The following is an 18,413-nucleotide window of genomic DNA, read 5'->3' as shown; positions in this document are numbered from 1 at the left end:
GGCTAGATTTTCCACTTTTGTGCTTATCGCCCAAAAATGGCCGTTATTTCCGGCGTGAGCGGTAAAAAAGGGTTTTCAGATCGGTGGTTTCTCGCCCATTCTCAAAGCATCTAGTCTCCATTTTTTTAAATGGGCGTTACCGCGAGCAATATGAAATGGGCGGTAGCGTTAAATCTCGCTGACCTTCTACTGTAAAGTATCACCATCCTTAGCAACGGCATGGCAATGCTTGATTCCCGCGATTCAGGAGGTCAAGGGTTATCATGACATGCGCAAAAGAGGAGACAGAGAGAGAGGGAGCTGAGAGGCACTGAAGGCGTGTGTGGCTGTGGTGTGTGCTTGTTTGGCTGTTGTGGGAGGCACGGTGGAGATTCACCAGCAGCAAAAAGCCTACTAAGCACCAAGAATATAGTTGGCATCGAGCTTTTGTCAAACAACTAAGATATAACATGGAAGGGATGGTGAAGGCCCTGGAGCTGGTAGCCAGGAACACTTGTGGCAGAGGGCTCCCAGTGATCCAGAAGCGTGGCACTGCATCCCAAAGTGCCACACCCCCATTGCCAACCACACATGAGAGCCAGCAGCAACATCTTGCTTCTGGCTCAGAGCACGTTCCCACCTCGGGACTGTCCTCTCCCGTATCCGTCCAAGCAGCACTTCGGCCGGCACGCTCTCCCCCGCAATGAAGCATTGCCTGAGGAGCTCCTCAGCCAGGCGGCTTGGAGTCAGGAGGGGAAAGGGAAGGGGGAGAGGTGGGGAGGAAAAGCAGGGGGGGAGGGGTTGTTTTTTACAGATATACTGATGATTTCAGACAAATGTTCGATTTAACTGTTTTTTATTTAACAAAACCTTGTTGCGCTTTGGCTCAGATAGCTGCACTGTTACATGCTGGTGATTCCTTAACACCAAAGGGTATCATCATCATAGGCGGTCCCTCAAATGAGGATGACTTGCTTCCACGAGTTCACAGGTGTTTCGATGAATGACACTTAGCTTCAATCAACTTAAACTTTAACTGTTACCAAGGTGATGCCCACCATTGATGTATGACCTGCACACCCAGCAGTGTGTCAGCCTTGTAAATAACACCAACGTTCTTTCAGTCAAAGCGATCATTGATGAGCCCCTGACTTAAGGCTCTTGCAGCTATCATGCCACCACGGGCCCTTTCATGTGGTCTACAGGGGGGCGAGGGCATGGCTTCAGCGTCAGCCTGATTGTCTGGGCCGATGTCAGCGTCCGCCTCCTCATCCTCCTCTTCCTCTCTCTGGTGAGGTGGACTGTCAGACTCATCAGACAATTCTTGTCCCCTCCTGATAGCCAAGTTGTGCAGCATGGAGCATACCACCACGAATTGAGCTACCTGCTCAGGGTGGTATTAGAGCTCGCCTCCTAAGTGGTCCAGGCATCTAAAGCGCTGCTTAAGCACCCCAATGATCTTCTCCATGATATTGCAAGTGGCTCTGTGGCTCTCGTATCTCCTCTCGGTTTTGGTATGGGTGTCATGCAGGGGTGTCATCAGCCAGGTGGCGAGACCATATGCTTTGTCACTAAGCATCCAGCATTGACCTTGTGGCTGATTGTTAAACAAGTCAGATACAGTGCTCTCACACAGGATGTGAGCATCATGGATGCTGCCCAGAAATTGAGCATTCACTGTCAGTATAATTTGTTGGTGGTCGACAACGAGTTGGACATTCAGGGAGTGGAATCCCTTGCGGGTCCTGAAAACCTCAGCATCCTGAAAAGGTGCCCGCATTGCGATGTGCGTACAGTCTATTGCTCCCTGCACCTTGGGGAAGTTTGCAATTCTGGAGAATCCTAGAGCCCTCTCAGTCTGTGCCTCTCTGGTCATAGGGAAGCTGATCAAGTCCCTCCTGCATGCGTACAGGGCTTCAGTGACCTGTCTAATGCAGCAATGTGTGGCATGCTGAGAGAGTCCGCAAATGTCGCCAGCTGTGGCCTGAAAAGAGCCCGAGGCATAGAATGACAATGCCACGGTGACTTTGACCTTGACGGACAGTGCAGTACTGATGGTGTTGGCAGGCTGCAGATCTCCCCTTATCAGCTGGCATACCTCAGTGATAACTTCTTTGTGGAAGCGCAGTCTCCGAGGCAGGTAGTGTCAGGCAAGTCGAGGTAAGACTGTTTCTCCCTCTACTTGCGGGGGGTGTATCGTCTGGTCCTCCTCATCAATCCGGCATGTCTTATATTGGGGACATAATGCTGTGGAGCGTATCTTCAGCGATCTCAAGTCTGCTGCATGTAATTGATCAAGAGAGGGTGAGAAAGGACAGTCCCCATTGCAATAGTTATCTGTTTTCCACCGATTGGTCACAAACAATGAATATCCTGATGAAGACACCTATTCAATTCCAATCGGTCACAGTATGATCAAGATGTTTGTACAGATGTTCACATCAACTCCAACGACCTCCAGAGTACATCCGAACTCCCCCGAGGTTGAAGCACAGCAGCCTTTTAAAGGATGTGACATGTGAGCTAGAACATCACATCCATAACATTGTGATTAATTCTGGTTAGTTCCATTTTTTCCGGGCGGTTTTTTGGGCGGGCGATATTGTGGGTGATATGTGTGCGAGGTGATGAAAGTGAAACTGGGCGCTCTCATGGTCACTAGTTTCAGTAAATGTGCTCTTTACGACAAAAAAAAGTGGGCGGGCGGTATTATTGAATCTCAGCGTTAAATCAGTGCAGAAATTAACGCTGGGCGATATTATGGGTGTTGATTTCACCCATTCTGATGATTCCGCCCAAAAAAAGTGGGCGGGTGGTATTATTTTTTCCCGACATTAAGCACATGGGGAAAGTAACGCTTGGCGATAAATTTCCAAAAAATGTCCGTCAGTTTCCATTTTGTGGCTAAATAGGCGATATATGGACGTTATACGTCATTTCGGCGGTAAAATGGCCGTTATGTGGGTGTTAAGCATGCAAAAAAAGTGGAAAATCTAGCCCATGGTGTCAGAGGGGAGGGGAGCAGCAACTTCCGATTATCCATTCCCTAATAAAATGTAATTAATTTTCCCGACAGGTCAGACGGCAGCTCTTCTGACGTGGCTGCTGGATCTGCCGGCTGGTGCTGGGGACTTCCCGCCACTCATGATGACTCCATTACCATCCCCCCCCCCCGGTGCCATTGGCATGCGAGAAAGCCAATCTCTGAATCACCAAAACAAACAGGAGCGTTGCCAAAATTTCCTGGAACGAGGCTCCGAGGTTGGTGGGGCAGGGGAGGGGGTGAGAGGAATCAAAAGAGAAATCACTGGTGTCAGGATGGCAGAGTGTGGTAACCACTTTCTGAAACTTATCCAAAGAAAAAAGATTCCCAATATATGAGTCGCAGCCATTGGAAAGGAAAACTGCAGGGGAGGAGAACCACACAGGCACCTTGTGTAATGACTGTGCTCATCATTACAGGAATTATCCAGTCACCACTGTACCAAGCAGGATTGAACTTTCCCACTAAAAGTACACACCCACTGCCCAGACCCCTACACTCAGCTCTATTTGAAGGATCCTCTCTCACTCAAGCACCAACAGGTAATGATTCTTTCTCCTTGTCACGACTTGTATATAGAGCATTTGAACAAGACAGACGACAGCCGGCCCTCCCCCACCCCCCTCCCCCACCCCCCTCCCCAACCAGCTGGTTCGGTAATGGGGTTGTCCAATTAACATCAGGAAACTTCAGACAGACAAATCCTGGGGCTTACCCGATGGAGTGTCCCAAAGACCGACTGCCTACCCATGAACCCTTTGTAAAACGCAGGGCAACGTAGAATGATACAGTACAGAAGGAGGCCCATTGTGCCTGTGCCAGCAGTTAGTTCCCCTTCCCCTGCTCTTTCCCTATAGCCCTGCAAATGTTTCCTTTTCAAGTATGTAGTGTATGCAGGCACCTTTAGTAATGACTCCACGAGGCAGTGTATGGTACTTAAACTGTGCAGACCTGCAGTCCTTTATTAGCAGCTCCTGAGAGACGACAACAAGCTGTCTGTTCCTTTTCATACTGGGTTACCTGCCGTGTGCAGGCAACCCCTGGGTCTCCAGCAACAGCAGCCTCTAGTGTACCGGTGAGGTGTGTACAGTACAAGGGTACATTCAATGTTGCATGACCTGTTGCAGACATCACACAGTGAACAGGCATGCCTACACAAGTATACATTCAATGGACGTGTTTTTATAGTTTTTCACTTTGGGACTCTGGGGGTCTGGGGGAAACTGCTGGGAACATGAAGGGTGTCTTGGGGTCTCACGAGCTCTTTGAAAAAAAGCAGAAACATCATCGATATCGGCATCCCGATTTATGCGCAGAGCCGTTCTGCACAGCTTCCAGTCATTGGCAGCAGTCACTCCGATTTTCAATTCCCAGTTGATTGTTACTATTGAATCTGCTTCCACTGTCCTTTCAGGCAGTGCATCCCAGGTCATGGCAAAAGAAAATATATATCATCAGGTTGAACACTAAGTGGGTGAAATTGCCCCGCATCCCGACTGGGGGCGATAACCGTCTGGGAGGGGACTTTGTGCTCCCGGCGTAGAAGTCCCATCCCTGCCGCTGAGTTGGGCCTACCGCCCCTCAAAGGAAGCAGAGCTCAATCTCGCGCGCTCCACTTCCTCTGGGGATGGTTCCCGGGGCACTACTGGGACAGGGAATTAAACGCTATGCTGATGCATTTCAACACCCCTCCCTTCAATTAAAGGGGAGAGCCGCTGTGCACTTTGCAAGGCCTCTGATGGCCTCCACTAGGCCACCAGGGCAGTGTGGGACCGGGCCTGCTGCCCAGCTCCCAAAACGGAGTGCTCGGGCTGTACAATGGTGGCCAGGACACACGAGGGTCGCCATCATGGAGCCGACCCGAGATTCGGCAATCCAAAAAAGATGTCAGCCTGGAGCGCTTGTGCCCTCCCCTTTAACTGACGCTGTGGGAGCAGACATTGGCCAGCCTCGAGACCCCTGGGGCAATTTCCCCCGTGGGGCGGTAAGTGGTCGCAGCGCATGGCACGGCAGCCTGGGGTGCTCACCGTGAGGCGCAGCATTGCAGTGACAGCACTTCCACAAACTCCCAGGCAATTTCCTGGGAGTCGGCAGTGACCCCCTCCCCGGGACGAAAAGTCTCCTCTGCCCCGTTAGCGCCCCCCGGAGGTGTAGATGGACTTCGAAAAAAGGGTCAATTTCGCCACCAGATTATTTTCTTTAAACGGTGCTAGAATTTATAGCAAATTAAATATTCTCAATGAGAGCAAGCTGCTAGCTCAGCCTACCATAGACTTTTACAACATAATGTAAGAAAAGTTACGTGAATTAATTTTATATTTTAAAATCGTAAATCTTAAATTGAAAATGTTCATTTGCTTACCTTCAGCCATAAAGATTAAATAGGTGACAATGATTAGCCAGATGGGAGGGCTAATGCTACCGGACAGTGTGAGGGAGCTGGATTAACATCAGTAGAGATACAGTCAGTAACACAGGACGCTGTGGAGAGGGGTTACTGAATGACAGTATGAGGGAGCTGGATTAACATCAGTAGAGATACAGTCAGTAACACAGGGCGCTGTGGAGAGGGGTTACTGAGTGACAGTGTGAGGGAGCTGGATTAACATCATTAGAGATACAGTCAGTAACACAGGGTGCTGTGGGGAGAGGTTACTGAATGACAGTGTGAGCAAGCTGGATTAACTTCAGCAGAGATACAGTCAGCAACACAATGCTCTTCTCGCCGATCTCCCATTTTCCGCACTCCAGAAATTTGATCTCATCCAAATCTCTGCTGCCTGTATCCTATCCCGTTCACCCATCACTCCTGTGCTCGCTGCTGACATTGGCTCCTGGTCTACCAAACACCTCGATATTACAATTCCCATCCTCCTGTTCAAATCCCTCCTCAGCCTCGCCCCTCCCTATCTCTGTAACCTCCTCCAGCCCTACAACCCTCCGAGGTCTCTGCACTACTCCAGTTCTGGCCTTTTGTGCATTCCCGACTGTGAAGCGAATTGGGAAGTTTTACTGCAGCATTTTAAAGTTGAGGCGTTGCTGGATTGGGAGCCAATGTAGGTCAGTGAGCACAGAGGGTGATCGGTGAATGGGACTTGGTGCGAGTTAGGATACGGGCAGCAGAGTTTTGGATGAGCTTTAACTGCACTTGCCATTCCAACAAAAATATTTTTGGAAATGAGTAATACGTAACAAAATCTTGTGCCTGAGAATGAAGCTGCCTCTTTAAAACTCACTGATCTAGAAATGAAGTGGCGCTGCACTTGTTTTTAGGCGCTAAATGGTCGCCTAATCTGTCAATATGGAGGGCAGGAAGCACGTGCTCCTTTAGAGCTGGAGGGGCCATATTGGTACAGGCAAAAGAAAGAGGCATCCAGGGCTTGCGCCTGAAGTATGCATTCGGGCCTTTGCACATGACCCTCCGACAGGGATTCTGAGAGTTTTTCATAGTTTTAAGAGTTTCTCCCATACTCAATCTTGGGTTAGTTTTTTTGAACCATGTGCGGCTGTGATATGGAACAACTCAGCTCAGCTAATTGCACGCTGTCAACCTTCCTTTCCTCTCCAAGACCAGGCCATTGCTTCTCCTTCGTACAGTGCATTCTGGGAAGCGAGACCTCACCATGGCAACCTGTGTGGTGCAGCGATGGCGTAGATTTTCCAGAGAACGCAAGGCTCCCAAAAAAAATAATAAATGTTTGCTCTGTTTGTGAGCCAAAGCAGAACTCCTGGCAACCTTCCTAGCAGAGGCACAGGGCAGGAGCTGTCGGAATTAGGGAACAAATTCTGCTTTTGTGGGCTTTACATTTAGGCCTTTTGAATCCAGAGCAGGAGTTTGAATTTAGCCCATACTTTAAATGTCAACCATTCTACCCATGCTCCTCAGCAAAGCTGCAGATTATTCCACTGAGTGGTAGAGCAAAGCAGCATGGGTAGGAAGTGCCGATCTTTTCCTTGGTGCTCCATGAGTGGAACCTCACGGCAGAGTCCTGGTGGCACAGACTCTTCTCCCAGCTGCTTCACTACCATGAAGCCATGAGCACCCTATTCTCACTAGGCCTGCGAGATAGGAGCCTAATAATTGCTAACAACGTGTACCTGTGCTCCCAGAAGGCTGTGTTGGTTAATACAGCGTGTGACCGAACCACACAGGCCAAAAATGGATCCTGTATCATCAAAGTATCGAATGGTTACCCTGGTAACTCCTCGTCAGGTTTCCAGCTTCGGTTGGACATTTCTGGGAGGTTTCATCAGATGAGCTCCCACCTCCAACCGCGCTCCCCACCCCAACCCCCGCACGATTCCACCATTGGTCGCCCGACTTGTCCATCCTCATGGTGCACCAATTGGAAAACGAGCAGACTCTTTATGACCTGATTGGATGATTCTTGACTGTCAGTCAAACAGCCTTTTTAAACATCGGCAATATTTTTATGAGTAATAAACAAAAGTATTCAAAGAAAATGAATGGAAAACACCACTTTTTTTAATGTCTCTGTAATTTTTTTCCCTACTCTCAGCAGTGTCTAATCTGGGAGGGTTGTCAGTCCTACTTCCTGGTTAGCTTTTCATTAAGGCAATGCTTTGAGTCTGCTTCAGTTTGTGTGTTTTCCTGGCGCCAGAGGTCAAATTTCTGAGGAGAAAGATTGCGGCGGATGGCATCAGATCCACGGACTCCAAGACGGAGGCCATCAAGAATGCACCCAGACCACAGAATGTGACGGAGCTGCGTTCGTTCCTGGGACTCCTCAACTATTTTGGTAACTTTCTACCAGGATTGAGCACTTTGCTGGAACCATTGCATTTATTGCTACGCAAGGGTGATGACTGGGTTTGGGGTAAATCTCAAGAGACTGCCTTTAACAAGGCTAGAAACCTCTATGTTCTAACAAGTTACTTGTATTGTATGACCCGTGTAAATGTTTAGTACGAGCTTGTGATGCCTCATCGTACGGGGTCGGTTGTATGTTACAGCAAGCCAATGGATCAGGCAAACTGCAACCAGTTGCATATGTACCCAGAAGCTTATCTAAGGCTGAAAGAACCTACAGTATGTTTGAGAAAGAAGCATTAGCATGCGTATACGGGGTTAAGAAAATGCACCAATACCTATTTGGACTCCGGTTCGAGCTCGGAATCGACCACAAGCCGCTCATTTCGCTGTTCTCAGAAAGCAAAGGTATTAACACCAGTGCTTCGTCCCGCATCCAAAGATGGGCACTAACATTATCTACGTATAACTATGTAATCTGCCACCGACCAGGAACTGAGAACTGGCGGATGCCCTCAGTCGGCTACCATTGCCCAACACCAGGGTGGAAATGGCGCAACCCGCAGACTTGCTTCTTGTAATAGATGCTTTTGAGAGCAAGGGGTCATCCGTCACGGCTCGCCAGATCAGGACCTGGACTAGCCAGGACCCTGTTCTATCACTAGTAAAATGCTGCGTACTCAATGGGAACTGGTCGGTGGTTCACGGGGAAATTAAGCCGTTCCACCGACGCAAGGATGAAATGTCCATCCATTTGGACTGTCTCCTATGGGGGAATCATGTAGTCTTGCCAAAAAAAGGCAGGGAAACGTTTATACGCGACCTTCACAGTACCCAGCCAGGCATAGACGTGATGAAGGCTATCGCCAGGTCGCACGTTTGGTGGCCCGACATTGACTCGGAATTGGATTCATGCGTATACCAATGTAACACATGCTCACAGTTGAGCAATGCACCAAGGGAGGCCCCACTGAGACTGTGGTCATGGCCCTCTAAACCGTGGTCCAGGATCCTCGTAGATTTCGCTGGCCCCTTTCCAGGAAAGATGTTCCTAGTAGCAGTGGACGTTTACTCTAAATGGATTGAATGTATAATAATGTCGTCATGTACATCCACTGCCACCATTGAAAGCCTCCGGGCCATGTTCGCCACCCATGGTTTGCCCAACATCCTTGTTAGTGACAATGGACCATGTTTCACCAGCTCGGAATTCAACGAGTTCATGACCCGCAATGGCATCAAGCATGTCAAGTCTGTCCCGTTTAATCCCGCATCCAATGGTCAAGCGGAACGGGCAGTCCAAACCAGCAAGCAGAGTTTGAAACGCGTGACGGACGGTTCCCTGCAGACCTGGTTATCTCGGATTCTGCTCAGCTACCGCATGCAACCCCACTCGCTTACCGGGGATCCCCTTGCAGAATTGCTAATGAAAAGAGCACTCAAAACCAGGCTCTCCTTAGTCCACCCGGATCTTAATTACGGTCATGGTCCCAAATGGGTTGCTGGCACTGTATTTGGCAAGGAGGGGAATAGAGTGTTTGTTGTCAAACTTTTGAATGGACAAATGTGCAGAAAGCACTTAGATCAGACCAAACTGCAGTTCACTGACAACCAAGAACAGTTTGAAGAAGACATTACCATCAATGATCCACCCACACACACCCAACCAGCAATCGACCTCACGGTCAATCACGAGGATGAACACACCATGCTCGACAGTCCGATCAGACCAGCCACACCGCAGTGCAGCAATGATCTGACCAACTCACCCACGCCAGGACTTCAACTCAGGCAATCAACCCAGGAACGCAGAGCTCCGGATCGCCTCAACTTGTAAATAACTTGTATCGAAGACTTTGGGGGGGAATGATGTTATGTATGTAAACATTACCAATGTGTAAGACTTGCCACCAGGGGCACACCTGTGGAAGACCCAAGGGTCACCTGCACACCCTGGGCAAGCAGGTATAAAAGGCAGTCTACCATGCTGCTTCCTCACTCTGGAGTTACATTAAAGCGACCAAGGTCACACCAGTTTGAGCTTACAATATACAGTCTTGTGGAGTTATTCTGAAAATAACAGAGGAGTTGAGGTAAAAGATCAGCTATGATCTTATTAAATGGAGGAGCAGGCTCGAAGGGCCCGATGGACTACTCCTGCTCCTATTTCTCCTGTTCTTATGTTCTTTTGATCGCTCCCTCCATGGCTCAGTGTGTAAGGAAGTCCAGCTGCCTTTCCCTCTGACCTGCATTTCTGTAAACATGGGCACAGTCAGGCCAATAAACCCACAACCTCTCACTCCTCCCACTGTGCTTTATATAATATATCGGGGACAATATGTTTTGGTGTTGTTGGTTGTGGGATGAATGCTGGTCAGTAGATTAGGAGAATTGCCTTTCTCTATTTCAAATAGTGCCGTGGGATCTTTTATGTCCTCCCAAAGAGGCAAATGGGATGTCAATGTGAAGTCTCATCCCAAATACAGCACCTCTGACAGTGCAGCACTCCGTCTGCCCTCTCAGGTGGACATAAAAGATCCCATGGTACTATTTCAAAGGAGGGCAAGGGTATTCTTCCCGGTCAGGTAAATATTTAACCTTCAAATGGCATCACTAAAAACAGATTATCTGGTCATTATCACATTGCTGCTTGTGGGAGCTTACTGTGCGTAAATTGGCTGCCATGTTTCCCTACAGTACAACAGTGACTACATTTCAAAAAGTGCTTAATTGACTGTAAAGCACTTTGGGATGTCTCATGAATAGCGCTACATGAATGCAAGTCTTTCCTTTTCTTTTCCCTCAGTAATGCACTGAAGTTTCAGCCTAGAGGATGTGCCAAGTCCTTTGACAAGGTCCCACACAAGAGAGTAGTGTGCAAAATTAAAGCACATGGTATTGGGGGTAATGTATTGACGTGGATAGAAAACTGGTTGGCAGACAGGAAGCAGAGAGTCTGAATAAACGGGTCCTTTTCAGAATGGCAGGCAGTGGGGTGCCGCAGGGTTCGGTGCTGGGACCCCAGCTATTTACAATATACATCAATGATTTAGATGAGGGAATTGAATGTAGTATCTCCAAGTTTGCAGATGACACTAAGCTGGGTGGCGGTGTGAGCTGTGAGGAGGATGCTAAGAGGCTGCAGGGTGACTTGGACAAGTTAGGTGAGTGGGCAAATGCATGGCAGATGCAGTATAATGTGGATAAATGTGAGGTTATCCATTTTTATGGCAAAAACAGGAAGACATCTGAATGGTGACAGATTAGGAAAAGGGGAGGTGCAACGAGACCTGGGTGTCATGGTACATCAGTCACTGAAGGTTGGCATGCAGGTACAGCAGGCGGTGAAGAAGGCAAATGGCATGTTGGCCTTCATAGCTAGAGGATTTGAGTATAGGAGCAGGGAGGTCTTACTGCAGTTGTACAGGACCTTGGTGAGGCCACACCTAGAATATTGTGTTCAGTTTTGGTCTCCTAATCTGAGGAACGATGTTCTTGCTATTGAGGGAGTACAGTGAAGGTTCACCAGACTGATACCCGGGATGGCAGGACTGACATATCAGGAGAGACTGGATCAACTGGAGTTTAAAAGGATGAGAGGGGATCTCATAGAAACATATAAAATTCTGATGGGATTGGACAGGTTAGAGGCAGGAAGAATGTTCCCAGTGCTGGGGAGTTCCAGAACCAGGGGTCACAGTCTAAGAATAAGGGGTAAGCCATTTAGGGCCGAGATGAGGAGAATCTTCACTCAGAGAGTGGTTAACCTGTGGAATTCTCTACTGCAGCAAGTTGTTGAGACCAGTTCGTTAGGTATATTCAAAAGGGAGTTAGATATGGCCCTTAGGGCCAATGGGATCAAGGGGTATGGAGAGAAAGCAGGAAAGGGGTACTGAGGTTGAATGATCAGCCATGATCTTATTGAATGGCGGTGCAGGCTCAAAGGGCCAAATGGCCTACTCCTGTACCTATTTTCTATGTTTATATGTTTCTAATGCTGCCACTGAGCCCAGTTGACAAGCGGAGGGAGGTCTAGATTGTCACTGCTAGAACAAAGTGAGAAGAAAGGATTCCCGCAGAGGAATATTAGACCGCAGAATGCTTTATCACGAGTGCTCATTGAGATCGAGACCGTAACCTAATTTCAATGGATGGTATTTCCCCAGTACCAAGTGCAGACTGAACAGTGACATATAACAATCAGAATGAATGACATTTGATGTGTGCCTAGTCTGAGGCCTATTCTTGGAGGCTCACTCAGCACAAACGACCCTACCCCAAAATAGCAGCCCACCCACTACTCTTTAAAGTCAATCACGCAACCTCTATGACCACCTAGACTTTTTCCCCCCAAGCGCAGGATTAATTAATTCCTCGAAACATTACCAGACGCACTGCTTCAGCCCCATGACCAACTCTGCTGCCAGTACCAGTACAGTCATGCCAAGGATCCTGCATGTATCAAAGTACTCAGCCTGCAGGCTGTACAGTCAACGAGTACAATGGCGTAACATAATATATCTGGCAGTGAACACGGTTATGAAATATATTTGCATATACACTCATAAAATACCTATGTAATATGCAATAAAAAATTGATTCAAAGATAAAGGATTTGGATGAATATTTGAAAAGGAAGATTGCAAAATGGAGAAAGGGAAGGGAAGTAGGATTAAAAGTAATATAGGAATTGATAACGAAAAAATACCCAGGTCCATCTAGTTCGCCTTAGAATCATAGAATGATACAGAACAGAAGGAGGCCACTCAGCCCATCATGCCTGTGCTGGCGCTTTGGTAGAGCTATCCAACTAGTCTCACGACCCACTCTTTCCCCAGAACCATGCAAAGATTTTCCTTTCAAGTATTTATCTGATTCCCTTTTGAAAGTTATGATTGAATCTGCTCCCACCGCCCTTTCAGACAGTGCATTCCAGATCACAACAACTCGCTATGTGAAAAAATGATTCCTCATGTCGCCTTTATTTCTTTTGCGAATCACCTTAATCTGTATCCTTTGGTTACCGACCCTTTGCCACTGGAAACAGTTTCTCCTTATTTACTCTATCAAAACTGTTACTGATTTTGAACACCTTTATCAAATCTCTTCTTCACCTTCTCTGCTTGAAGGAGAACAGCCCAGTTTCCTCAGTCTCTCCACATACCTGAAGTCCCTCATCCCTGGTACCATTCTAGTCAAACTCTTCTGCACCCTGTATAAGGCCATGACATCCTTCCTAAAGTGCATTTGTACTCTATTCCTTTATTAATAAAACCAAGGATCCCATATGCTTTTTAAAAGCCTTCTCAAATTGTCCTGCCACTTTCAAAGATTTGTATACATACAGCCCAGGTTCCTGCACACCTTTAAAATTGTACCATTTAGTTCATTTTACCTCTCCTCATTCTTCCTTCCGAAACGTACCACTTTACACATCTTTGTGTTAAATTTAATCTACCACGTGTCGGCCCATTTCACCAGTCTGGCTATGTCCTTCTGAAATCTGTTACTATCCTCCTCATTGTTTATTACATTTATGAGTTTTGTGTCATTGGTAAACTTTGAAATCATACCCTGTATATCAAATTTCAGGTCATTAATATATATTTTTAATTCGTTCGTGGAATGTGGGTGTCACTGGCAAGGCCAGCATTTATTGCCCATCCTTAATTGCCCTTGAGAAGATGGTGGTGAGCCACCTTCTTGAACCGCTGCAGTCCGTGTGGTGAAGGCACTCCCACAGTGCTGTTAGGGAGGGAGTACCAGAATTTTGACCCAGTGACGATGAAGGAATGGTGATATATTTCCAAGTCAGGATGGTGTGTAACTTGGAGGGGAACTTGCAGATGATGCCTGCTGCCCTTGTCCTTCTAGGTAGTAGAGGTCACAGGTTTGGAAGGTACTGTCGAGGAAGCTGTGGCGAGTTGCTGCAGTGCATCATGTAGATGGTACACACTGCAGCCACGGTACGCCTGTTGAAGATGGTGGATGGGGTGTCAATAATGCTTTGTCCTGGATGGTGTCAAGCTTCTTGCATGTTGTTGGAGCTGCACTCATCCAGGCAAGTGGAGAGAATTCCATCACACTCCTGACTTGTGCCTTGTAGATGGTGGAAAGGCTTTGGGGAGTCAGGAAGTGAGACTCTCGCTTGTTGGAGATAGTCATTGCCTGGCACTTGTGTGGCACGAATGTTACTTGCCACTTATCAGCCCAAGTCTGAATGTCGTCCAGGTCTTGCTGCATGCAGGCATGGACTGCTCCATTATCTGAGGAGTTGCGAATGGAACTGAACACTCTGCAATCATCAGCGAACATCCCCACTTCTGACCTTATGATGGGGGAAAGGTCATTGATGAAGCAACTGAAGATGGTTGAGCCTAGGGCACTGCCCTGAGGAACTCCTGCAGCGATGTCCTGGGGATGGAATGATTGACCTCCAACAGCCACAACCATCTTCCTTTGTGCTAGGTATGATTGCAGCCAGTGGAGAGTTTTCCCCCGGATTCCCATTGACTCCAATTTTACTAGGGCTCCATGATGCCACACTCGGTCAAAAGCTGCCTTCATGTCAAGGACAGTCACTCTCACCCCACCTCTGGAATTTAACTAATTTGTCCATGTTTGGACCAAGGCTCTAATGAGTTCTGGAGCCGAGTGGTCCTGGGTGAACCCAAACTGAGCATATATATCAAAAAGAGCTGTGGTCCCAATACCGACCCCTGGGGACACACCACTGTATACCTCCCTCCAGTCTGAAAGACACGCGTCCACCACTACTCTCTGCTTTCTGTCCCTTAGCCAATGTCATATCCACACTGCCAATGTCCCTTTAATCCTGTGGACTTTAATTTCGCTAACAAGTCTATTGTGTGGTACTTTACCACAACATCTTTTGAAAGTCCATATACACAACATCAACCGCACTACCCTCATCAACAGCCTCTGTTACTTCATCAAAAAACTTAATGATGTTAGTCAAACATGATTTGCCTTCAACAAATTCATGCTGACTTTCATTTATTTGTCCATACTTTTCCAAATTACAATTAATTTTGTCCTGAATTATTGTCTCTAAAAGTTTCCCCACCACCGACGTTAGGCTGACTGGTCTGTAGTTGTTGGGTTTATCCCTCTCTCCTTTTTTGAATAGGGGTGTAGCATTTGCAATCCTCCAGTCTTCTGATACCACCCTCATATCTAAGGAGATTGGAAGATTGTAACCAGAGCCTCTGCAATTTCAACCATTACTTCCCTCAGCAATCTGGGATGCTTCCCATCCAGACTTAGTGACTTTTTTGAGGATTGCCGGCCTTTTAAGTACATTCTCATTATCTATTTTTATCCTGTCCAAAATCACTGCTACCTCCTCCTTTACTGTTACATTGGCAGCATCCGCTTCTCGAGTGAAATAGATGCAAAGTATTCATTTCGTACCTCAGCCATGCCCTCTGCCTCCACAAAAATATTTCCTTTTTGGTCCCTAGTCAGTTCCACCTTTCCTTTGACTATCCTTTTACTATTTATATTTTTATAAAAGACTTTTGAGTTCTCCTTTATCTTAGCTGTCAATCTATTCTCATACTCTCTGTCCCTCTTATTCCTTTCATTAGATCTCCTCTGTACTCTCTATATTCAGCTTGATTCTCTACTGAATTATGAACCTTACATTTGTCATGTCTCCTTTTTCCTGCCTCAATTTAACCTCCATAGTTTTAGTCATCCAGCAGGCTCTAGATTTGGATGCCCTTCCTTTCCCCCTTGTGTCTATTCCATACTCAAACTAATATGTCCTTACTATACAGTACAAATGCACACGAGGCCCATACTTGAGAGAAGGTCACTCTGTGACCTGTTACCTTTATTAGCCAGCACTGAAGTGAAGAAGGTGGGTGGAGCTTCCCCTTTTATACCTGAAGGTCCAGGTTAGAAGTGTCACCCAAAAGTTCACTACCTAGTAGTCAGTGTTCTTATCGTGTACAACTTAGGTCAGTTTATACATGGGTTACAATGACAGTTGAATACATGACATCACCTCCCCCCCAAGTCTTATTGGGATCACAGGTTAAGTCTCTCTGGTGGTTTACGCTCCCTTGTAGAGCGCCTGAGTTGGGGCTCCGGTTGTTGGGCGCTGGCCTGAGTGTCTGCTGTTTGCGGTGCCTAAGGCCTGTGTGGACAGCCCACAGTGACTGGGCTCTCCTCCACTTAGTTCCGGTGTTTGGTCACCTGTGGTGGAGTGAACTCTACATCGTGTTCTTCCTCTGCTTCTTCTATGGGGTGGCTGAACCTCCTTTTTGTTTGATCCACGTGTTTGCGGCAGATTTGTCCATTGGTAAGTTTAACTACCAGAATCCTATTCCCCTCTTTAGCAATCACAGTGCCTGCGAGCGCTCCATTTGGACCCTGCAGCATAGTTGAGGACAAAGACAGGGTTATTGACATCAATACAACGTGCCCTCGCATTCCCGTCATGGTCGTCACATTGTGACCAGCGCCTGCTATCAACAATTTCTTTCATGGTGGGGTGTATAAGGGATAACCTGGTTTTGAGCGTCCTTTTCATTAGCATCTCTGCGGATGGGACCCCTGTGAGCGAGTGTGGTTGGGATCTATTGGCCAACAGGAGGCGTGATAAGCGGCTTTGTAGGGAACCCCCTTGGATTCTGAGCATCCCGTTTGATTATCTGCACTGCTTGTTCCGCCTGGCCGTTTGAGGCTGGCTTGAACGGTGCCGTTCTGACATGGTTGATACCATTTCCTGCCATGAAGTCCTAGAATTCAATGCTTGTAAAGCACAGGCAATTGTCGCTGACCAAGACGTCCGATAGACCATGGGCAGCGAACATTGCCCGTAGACTTTCTACTGTGGCAGAGGATGTGCTTGAAGTGAGAATGTCACACTCGGTCCATTTGGAGTAGGCGTCTACAACAACCAAAAACATTTTTCCCATGAAAGGACCTGCGTAGTCCACATGGATGCATCACCATGGTTTGGCAGGCCAGGACCAGGTGCTAAGGGGGCTTCCCTGGGAGCATTGCCCAGCTGGGTACACGTGTTGCACCTGCGAACACAAAGTTCCAGGTCTGCATCTATCCCTGGCCACCAAACGTGTGACCTGGCAATTGTCTTCATCATGACAATGCCCGGGTGCTCATTGTGGAGTTCTCGGATGAACACCTCTCTGCCCATCAGGGGCATGACTACTCGGTTTCCCCACAGTAGGCAATCGGCCTGAATCGAGAGTTCATCCTTGCGCCTGTGAAATGGTTTAAATTTGTCAGGGCAAGCCCATTCAGGAAACATTTCTTGACTAAAGACAGTAGCGGGTCTCTATTTGTCTAGACTTTGATCTGACGAGCTGTCATGGGTGAGCCTTCGCTTTCGAAAGCTTCAACAGCCATGACCATCTCAGCAGCATGCTCGGTTGCCCCCTCGGTGGAGCCTGCTGATTGCACCGGCGCAGTTTTCGGTGCCCGGTCTGTATAGTCATAGGCGGCTAACGTGAGTGCCCACCTCTGTATGCGGGCTGACGCATTGCATTTATGGCCTTGTTGTCGGCCAAAAAGGACGTTAGGGGTTTGTGATCTGTCTCCAGCTCAAATTTCTTGCCAAACAGATAATGGTGCATTTTTTTTACTGCATATGCACATGCAAGCGCTTCCTTTTCTACCATCCCGTAGCCCCTTTCTGCCTGGGACAGACTTCTGGAGGCATAAGCTACCGGCTGTAACTGACCCTTGGCATTGACATGCTGCAACACACACCTGACCCCATAGGACGACGCATCGCACGTTAAAACAAGTTTGTTACATGGGTCATATCGAGTTAACAGATTGTTGGAGCATAACAAATTGCGTGCTCTATCAAAAGCCCTTTCCTGGCTGTCCCCCCAGACCCATTCGCGACCTTTGCGTAGGAGCGGCTCTAACAACGTGCTCAATTTGGGAAGAAAGTTACCAAAATAGTTCAGGAGCCCCAGGAATGAACGGAGCTCCGTCGTGTTATGGGGTCTGGGTACTCTCTGGATCGCTTCTGTTTTGGACGCAGTAGGTCTGATCCCGTCTGCTGCTACTCTCATCCCCAGGAATTCTACCTTTGGAGCTAGGAAGACGCACTTCGCCTTTTTCAGTCGCAGCCCTACCTGGTCCAGTCTGCGTAGCACCTCCTCCAGGTTGTGGAGGTGTTCTTCAGTATTGCAACCCGTGATGAGGATGTCGTCTTGAAAAACCACCGTCCTTGGAATCAACTTGAGGAGACTTTCCATGTTTCGTTGAAAGATCGCGGCGGCCGAGCGAATCCCGAACGGGCATCTGATGTACTCAAACAACCCCTTGTGTGTTGTGATGGTGGTCAGCTTCTTCGACTCACTCGCCAGCTCCTGGGTCATGTAAGCTGAGGTCAGGTCCAATTTTGAAAAAAGTTTGCCACCGGATAGCGTCGCAAAGAGGTCCTCCGTTCTCGGTAGCGAGTAATGGTCTTGGAGTGACACCCGATTGATGGTGGCCTTGTAATCACCACATATCCTGACAGACCCATCCGCCTTGAGCGCTGGCACAATCGGGCTCGCCCAGTCACTGAATTCGACTGGCGAGATGATGCCTTCCCTCAGCAGGCGGTCCAAT

The sequence above is a fragment of the Pristiophorus japonicus genome, chromosome 20 (genome assembly GCF_044704955.1).
Source record: "Pristiophorus japonicus isolate sPriJap1 chromosome 20, sPriJap1.hap1, whole genome shotgun sequence".
NCBI classification, from domain to species: Eukaryota; Metazoa; Chordata; class Chondrichthyes; family Pristiophoridae; genus Pristiophorus; species Pristiophorus japonicus.
This window is presented reverse-complemented; position numbering follows the sequence as displayed.